At 28.2% G+C, this 7,770-nt stretch overlaps 1 non-coding gene across 1 annotated transcript; it reads left to right on the forward strand.

Moving 5' to 3' along the window:
- Positions 1-1,142: 1,142 nt before the first annotated feature.
- LOC114301288 (uncharacterized) lies at positions 1,143-6,781 on the forward strand. Its single transcript, XR_014350289.1, has 2 exons — positions 1,143-1,558; positions 6,392-6,781. It is a non-coding gene; the product is annotated as an uncharacterized LOC114301288 (transcript).
- The last annotated feature ends 989 nt before the right edge of the window (positions 6,782-7,770 follow it).

Consider the following 7,770-nt stretch of genomic DNA (forward strand, 5'->3'; position numbering starts at 1 on the left):
AGAAATTCTATGGTTTGGATTGAATTTTCTCTAGTTTGAATTGAATTTTCTCTAGATTGGTCCAAAAAAATTCTTTGGTTTGAACTAAATTTTCTCTGGGTTGGTCTGGAGAAATTCTCTGATTTGGATTGAATTTTCTCTGGTTTGGTCAAGAGAAATTCTCTGGTTTGAACTGAATTTTCTCTAGATTGGTTCAAAGAAATTCTCTGGTTTGGACTGAATTTTCTCTGGTTTGGTCAAGAGAAATTCTCTGGTTTAAACTGAATTTTCTCTGAATTGGTCTAAAGAAATTCTCCGGTTTGGAATGAATTTTCTCTGGTTTGGATTGAAATTTCTCTGGATGGATTTGAGGGATCTTAGACATTCTCTCATTGGCATTTTATCAAACAACTTCTTTGCTGAATCCATGTCCCCAGCTCCCAAATACATCTTTTTATGCGAATTTCTTCATTAAATGTTGTATGAAGATTTTAAGATTTAGTTTATTGAGATCAACAATAAAGACAATGAAGAAGAAACAAGAAAAAAGTAAGAGAAGCAATGATGAATGAAGCACTATCAGAAACAACAATAAGGACTAGTGCTTGTTTCATATAAATTTTGTTGTATAAAGCACTATCAGGAATTTTCATATAAATCGACGATCTCCATCTACAAAGCTTTATAAATCTTGCTAGTGTGAATTCATCCGTCATAGTCAATGCCAATGAAGCTTTGAACAATGTTGCAGACAAAGAGGAGAGAGAGAGAAGAGTTGTTTGGTGCAAGAAGATAGATGAAAGAGAATGAAAGAGTGGGTGTTATATATGGGTATGGGTGAGGAACCTTAGACTACAAAAAAATTTATTGTGGACCTCTTCCATTATTAAAAGTTGGAGAAGGATGTTAGACCAATTTTTCCAAATTAAAATAGTCAATTTCCCAAACAAAGCCTTTATTGATAAATCATGAAATGAATTAACAATTTTAATAATGTTAATTTAAATAATTTTACTATTATATAAAAAATAATTAAAAATTTTAATTTTTTAATTTAATTCAGTTAAATAAAAATTTTCTATTAGGAGAGAATCTGTAATTTTTTCAAATTACGTGTTTTAAAAGCAAATTTTTATTTATTTATTTGAACAAAATCAACGGCTAATTTTTTTTAACAGAATCAACGGCTATTTCGAATAAAACCTAGCCTCCTCCACCCCATGCTTCCCACCCCAAAATCCCCAATCCTCGATCGATCGATCACAATTAGCAAAGAAACGAAACACACAGAGAGAGTTGAGATATCGTCTTGTAGATGTCTTCCGACGACGTGGAGATCGAAGACATGGAATGGAACGACGACCTTCAAGCCTTCACCTATCCATGTCCCTGCGGAGACTTGTTTCAGATCACAAAACAAGATCTCAACCTCGGCGAAGACATCGCTCGATGCTCTAGCTGTTCCCTCTGCATCACTGTTATTTACAACATCGAAGATTTCATTTCCGATTCATCCAAGAAGAAGAATCTCGAGCCCCCCAATCAACAGCCCCTCGCTGTCGCTTGACAAACCCAACAGGTCACAATTAATCTGTCTTAGACTTGCTCAATTTTGTTATTTTATTGTGTTAGAGTTTGGTTTGGAGGATTTAGAGTTGTAATTTTTTTTTTTTTTGAATTTTGAGATCGTTTTAGGATTTTTAATTTTAATGATTGGGGGTAATCCAGTGAAATTTTCTTTGGTGTTGCCTGATTCTTTAATACTGCTATGTTCTGTTCACTATTGCAAATTTGCAATGTTTGAATCTTGAATTTGTTCTTGTATTGTTTGTTTAGTTTGAAGGATTTAGAGTTGTTAAAAAAATTCTGGCTAGTGCCAGAATTTTGGCTAGGAATTTGAGTTATATGATTATTTTTGAGTGAATAATTGTTATTATTGATCTGATTTTTCTGAGTGTTTTTTTGTTGTCTTATAGTTTTTAAGAAGTTGTTTTTAGTAATTAATTCAACTAATTTTTTTTATTGTTTATTTTGGGTGTTTTCTGAGTGAGTTCTTTCTTTCTTTCTTATTTTTTAGGGCAAATTACATATACACCCCTCCAGGTTTGACAAAATTACAGATACCCCTGAGGTTTGAGAAATTACGAATTCTCCCCTGAATGCTATATTTGCATAAGAAATTAGGGGGTAATTTGTTATGAAATATAAACCTCAGGGGGTAAATTGTTATGAAAATACATACCTCAGGGGGCGGAATGTAATTTCCGAAACCTCAGGGGTATCTGTAATTCAACCAAACCTGGAGGGGTGTATATGTAATTTGCCCTATTTTTTACATTTTTTTGCCTGTACTTTTATTTTCGGTTTTCTGACTATTTTTTGGGGGATGCACCAATAAATCTCAAATTAATAACTTATGCACTGTTTAGTCCTAAAAGTTTTCTTATAGACTGAAAGGTCCCATTACAATGTTAATAACATCAGATACAATGTTAATAACATCAGAGTCATGTTACAAACATTGGATTTCAAACATCTAATGTTCATCAAATTTCAATAATGTTTGAAAATATAGGATGAAAAACATCTAATGTTCATCAGATATCAATAAATTTTGAAATTATAGAATGAAACATCAGATCATTTACATCATTCACATCATGTTGATGTAAAAATGGGACTAAATGGAGTATAAGAAAACTTTTAGGACTAAATGGTTCAACGTTTCAAAAACTAGGACTTATGGGTAAATTTTCTCTATTTTTTTCTTCCCTTTTAATTTTTTTTTAAGTCGTTAATTATTTATTTTTTTATTTATTTTTGGGCCGGGGGGGTATTTTTCTCCAGTTGGTTTGATTTTTTTTTAGTATTGCTTTTGGTTTTTTTTTTTTTTTTTTTTTTTTGGGGTTTTTTCTTCTTCTAATTTTTAAGTCGTTTTCAACTTTCAATTCATTTGGTCTTTTAATATTGTTTTTTCTTTTTTCCTTCTTGGGTGTTTCTTCAATTTCTGTATTTATTTTTTGGGGGTTCTAGTTTTTAAGTTGTTGTTTACTAACCCTTAATTCATCTTCTTTTTTTTTTTTTAAAATTGTTTTTCTTATGTGTTTTTAGCTTCTTTTTTTTTTTTTTTTTTTTGTAATCTAATTTTTAAAATTTTCCCATCTGGGTTAATGCAGCTGTTAATGCAATTTTTTTTTGTTTTTGTTTATTTAGCTTTTAATGCAACTGTTTTTAAAATTGATTTTTCGGTGTTTTCTGAGTTTTTTTTTTTTTGGTTACAGCTTTTAAGTTCTTTTCAGGTATTAATTTATCTATTTTTTACTGTTTATTTTGGGTGTTTTCTGAGTTTATTTTTCCCTTCTAATTTTTCGTTTTTATTTACGATTTTAATTAAGTTATTTTTTTGCTATTTTTTTGTTTTCACATTTTCTGAGTTTTTTTTTAGTGTTCTAATTTTTAAGTTGTTTTCAACTTTCAATTCATTTCTTTTTTGGGAAAATTACCTAAACCTCCCTTGAGGTTTAACGAAATTACAGATTTTCCTTAAGTTTCAAAAATTACATCCCCATCACAATTAACCCCATTAACGGATATCATAAATTGACTAAAATGCCCTTTCGACAAATAAGGGCAAATTATCCCTTTTGAGGTTTAGCTAAATTACAGATTCTCCTGAGGTGTAGCTAAATTATCATTTTTAAATAAGTTATGAAATACAAAATTAAAATGAAAAAACATTTATCAAATTACAAAAAATTAAGGTTTTAAAGACCGAAATTTAGAGACAAAATTATTTTTAGGAATCAAATATTTTTGTTGCAAAAAATGTAATTATATTTTTAGCAACGAAAATTGAACATTAGTGATTAATTATTATATTTTTGGTATCAAAATTTTCATCTCAAAAAATAAATTATTTTGAGACCAAATTATTTTGTCGCTAAAAGTCTATTTATTATTAACATTTTCGAAATTTTATCTCTAAAAGTCATATTTTTTACTTTTCAAGACGACCTTTTAGCGACTATCCTCATGACGATAGAAATTAGTCCTCCTAAATGTCTTTTGCAACAAAATTTTTACTCTTAGAGATCAAAAAAATTGGTCTCTAAAACTTTTATATGTTGTAGTGTATGATAAAAATATCATGAAATTAACAAATAATTAAATAAGTTAAAAACACAAGAAATGGCTTGTCAAATTTTTTTTACCAATATGTTTGGTTTGATTTGATTTTTAGAAATTTATTTTTAATTTTTTTAAAATAAAAATTAATTTGGTTAAGAAATAAAAATAAAAATAATCATTATTTTTATATAATTTTATTTTTTGAGTGGTTAGAAATAATTTTTACAAATTAAATATATTTTTTCATATTTATTTTTATTAAATTAGTTTTTATTTATTTTTTTAAATTCTGAAATTTTTTTCTAAACAAAAAAATCAAACATGGTTCTAAAAACTTAATTTTTTTTTTTTCCATTTAACATAATTCTTTTGTAAATTTTGTTGATTTATCAATTGTTATGCGAAAATAAACCTCAGGGAGCGGGATGTATTTTCTGAAACCTCTGTAATTTAGCTAAACCTTAAGGGAGGTGTAGGTAATTTGCCCTTGGTTTTTTTATTGTTCTTTCTTTTGTGTTTCCTCAATTTCTGTATTTATTGTTTTTTGGCTTCTAATTTTTGAGTAGTTGTTTTACTTAATTCACCTTTTTTGTTAAATTGTTTTTCTTATGTGTTTTCAGTTTTTAATGTTTTGGTGTTTTCTGTGTTTTCAGTTGTTAAAGCAATTTTTTTTTTATTCAGCTGTTAGTGCAACTATTTTTTAAATTGATTTTTTTGGGTTTTATGAGTTTTTTTGTTGTTGTTGCAGCTTTTAAGTTTTATTCAGATATTAATTTAACTGTTTTTTTTCAACTATTTTTTAAATTGATTTTTTTGGGTTTTCTGAGTTTTTTGTTGTTGTTGTTGCAGCTTTTAAGTTTTTTTCTGGTATTAATTTAGCTGTTTTTTTTTTATTGTTTATTTTGTTCGTTTTCTAAGTTTTTTTTTTTTTTTTTGGTCTGATTTTTTTCTGTTTTATTAAGCTTTTAAGTTCTTTTTTTTTTTTTTTTTTTTTGGTTGTTTTGAATTTTTTTCTTAGTGTTCTAATTTTTAAGTTGTTTTTAACTTTCAATTTATTTGTTTTTGTTTTTATTTTTACAATTGCTCTTCTTCTTTTTTTCTTGGGTGTGTTTCCTCATTTTTGTAATTTTTTTATTTTATATTAGTGTTCTAATTTCTAAGTTTTTCCAACTTTCAATTCATTTGTTTTTTTTATTGTTCTTTCTTTTTTGTTTCTTTTGCGTTTCGTCAATTTCTATATTTATTGTTTTTTGTTAAATTATTTTTTCTTATGTGTTTTCAGCTGTTAATGCAAATTTTTTTTTTATTTTTTATTCAGCTGTTAATGCAACTATTTTTTAAATTAATTTGTTGGTTTTTTTTTTTTTTTTTTTTTTTTTACAGCTTTTAAGTTGTTTTCAGGTATTAATTTAACTGTTTTTTTTTTATTGTTTATTTTGTTTGTTTTCTAAGTTTTTTTTTTTTTTTCCCATAAGCTTTTAAGTTCCATTTTTGGCTGTTTTTTAGTTTCCAGTTGTTCTGGATTTTTTTTTTGTTTTTTTTGTTTGAGTTTTCTAACTTTTAAGTTTTTTTTTTTTGTTTTTTGTTTTTTAATGATTGTTCTTTCTTCTTTCTTCTTTTTTTTTTTTTTTTGTTTCTTGGTTGTTTTTTTTCCCAATTTCTGTATTTATTTTTTGTAATGTTCTAATTTTTAAGTTGTTTTCAATCTTCAATTCACCTTTTTTGTTTCTTTTGTTTTTCCTCAAAAAAAAGATTTTTGGTTCTAATTTTTAAGTGGTTGTTTTCTGCTGACCTTAATTCTTATGTTTTTTCAGCATTTAACATTTTGGGTGTTTATTGAGTTTATTTTTATTTTTATATTTTTGGGGTTCTAGTGTTGAAGTTGTTTTTTTGGAACCTTTTCTTATCTTAATTCACCTGTTAATTTTTTTATTTTTGGGGGTGTTTTTTGTTTTGGTTTGAATTCAATTTTTAAGCTGTTTTTGGCTTTTTAACTCCACTGTTTGTTATTTTATTTTGGGTTTTTTGCTGCAGTAAAAAAGTATGTGTTTTAATTTTTACCTTTGTTAATTAAGTTGTTTTTTGGGTTATTTTGGTGTGTTTATTTATTTATTTTCTTTACCATTGGAGTATTTTTTGGTGTTTGATTTTTGTTAGACTCTCTTTGTTTGATTTCTTTACCTTTGTTAGACTCTCTTTTAAACTTAATGATGTAAACAGTCTATTAGAACATCTAAAACAATGATAATGCGGCTAATTTGATTTTTTGTGGTTCTTAAAGCAGAAAGTTTACCCTTGCAACAATTGCAAGGTGACATGGCACATCCGTATGACTTGCTACAAGATTTTTAGGGTCATGTGAATCAGTGGTAAAGCTATAAGGGTTCAGGTGCTCATCCTCTTTGAGGGAGTCACACTTGGCAATGTGGAATAGCTTGTGATGACATGTAATAGAGTGCTTGTGGTAATTCATTAGCATGTTCTATTCCAAATAATTTGATAACATGTGATTATAGACAATAGTGCTGGGAAGAGGGGATAGCAGCCGATAAATTTGGCATAGCATTGATATTAATATTGCTGGGTTGCTTTTGGGTTTTTCTTGCTTTTTACTGAATATTAACTCATTTTACATATTAATATTGTGTTAGACACTCAATTTGTTGTTGTTCAATCGTATCATGTATATAACCCATTTCATATCACTTTCTACATGGAATTCTCTGTATTGGAATGGGTAAATAATTCTCATGTACTTTTTACGCAACATTGAAATTAGCACCTGGAATAGATAAAAGGTAAATAATTGACGCACTTTAGTGAAAGTGGGAATAGATCCTTGTCAATATTGTTTAGTGGTCATTGGTCAGAGATTATACGTGGTGGTGTTGTTTTTATATATGGGGTGTGATGTTTTAAATGTTTGGTTAAATGCTTTGGGTTATGCTTCTTGAAAGTTACAGCATAGCTGGTAGTGGTAACTAACTAGAATGAATTTTGGAAAAATTGGGCTTGTGAATGCATCAAAAGGCAAATTTGGGAAAAAGTTCTCATTTTTCTGTTGTAAATAGAACCTAGATTGCTAAAACGACCAACTATTCTTGTTTTTCCAATACGAATGGAGCCGGGATTGATAAAACCACTAATTACTTGTTGCAGTAGCTTGATTTTTGGGCAACTTGTCTTGTGGCATCTGAACAGTGGGTTGTTCAGATATCGAATTATGGGAATGATAGTGTAATTTCATAAAGTAATTGTGTCCTGATCTCTTGATTCTTGTCTTTTAAATGTCTACAAGCCTGTGATCTTGAAAACAACTTCTGAAATATTGAGTTTCAGTCTTCAGTCATCTGGCATGGCACAACTGAAATTGATTCTGGGAAGCTAAGTTTATTCTTCTTAGCTGACATATCGGTTTTCTGTTTGTACATATAGAAAATAATGTTTGGTTACCCTAAAACCATCTTTTCTTCAATTGGAGGGTTGCACCTTACTTAGGTTTGTTGTTTCAGGCCTATTTCATTAACCAATTCATTCATTCTTCTTCTTCTTCTTCTTTTTTCCTTCTCTTCCGAGAGTGTATATCACCTATTAATCAGGTTTCTAGTAACAAGAGCATTGTCCTACTCTTTTTGTCCAACTCATTTTCATTATTAGGTTGCC

Source organism: Camellia sinensis, chromosome 2 (assembly GCF_055761805.1).
Source record: "Camellia sinensis isolate YWXY chromosome 2, ASM5576180v1, whole genome shotgun sequence".
NCBI lineage: Eukaryota > Viridiplantae > Streptophyta > Magnoliopsida > Ericales > Theaceae > Camellia > Camellia sinensis.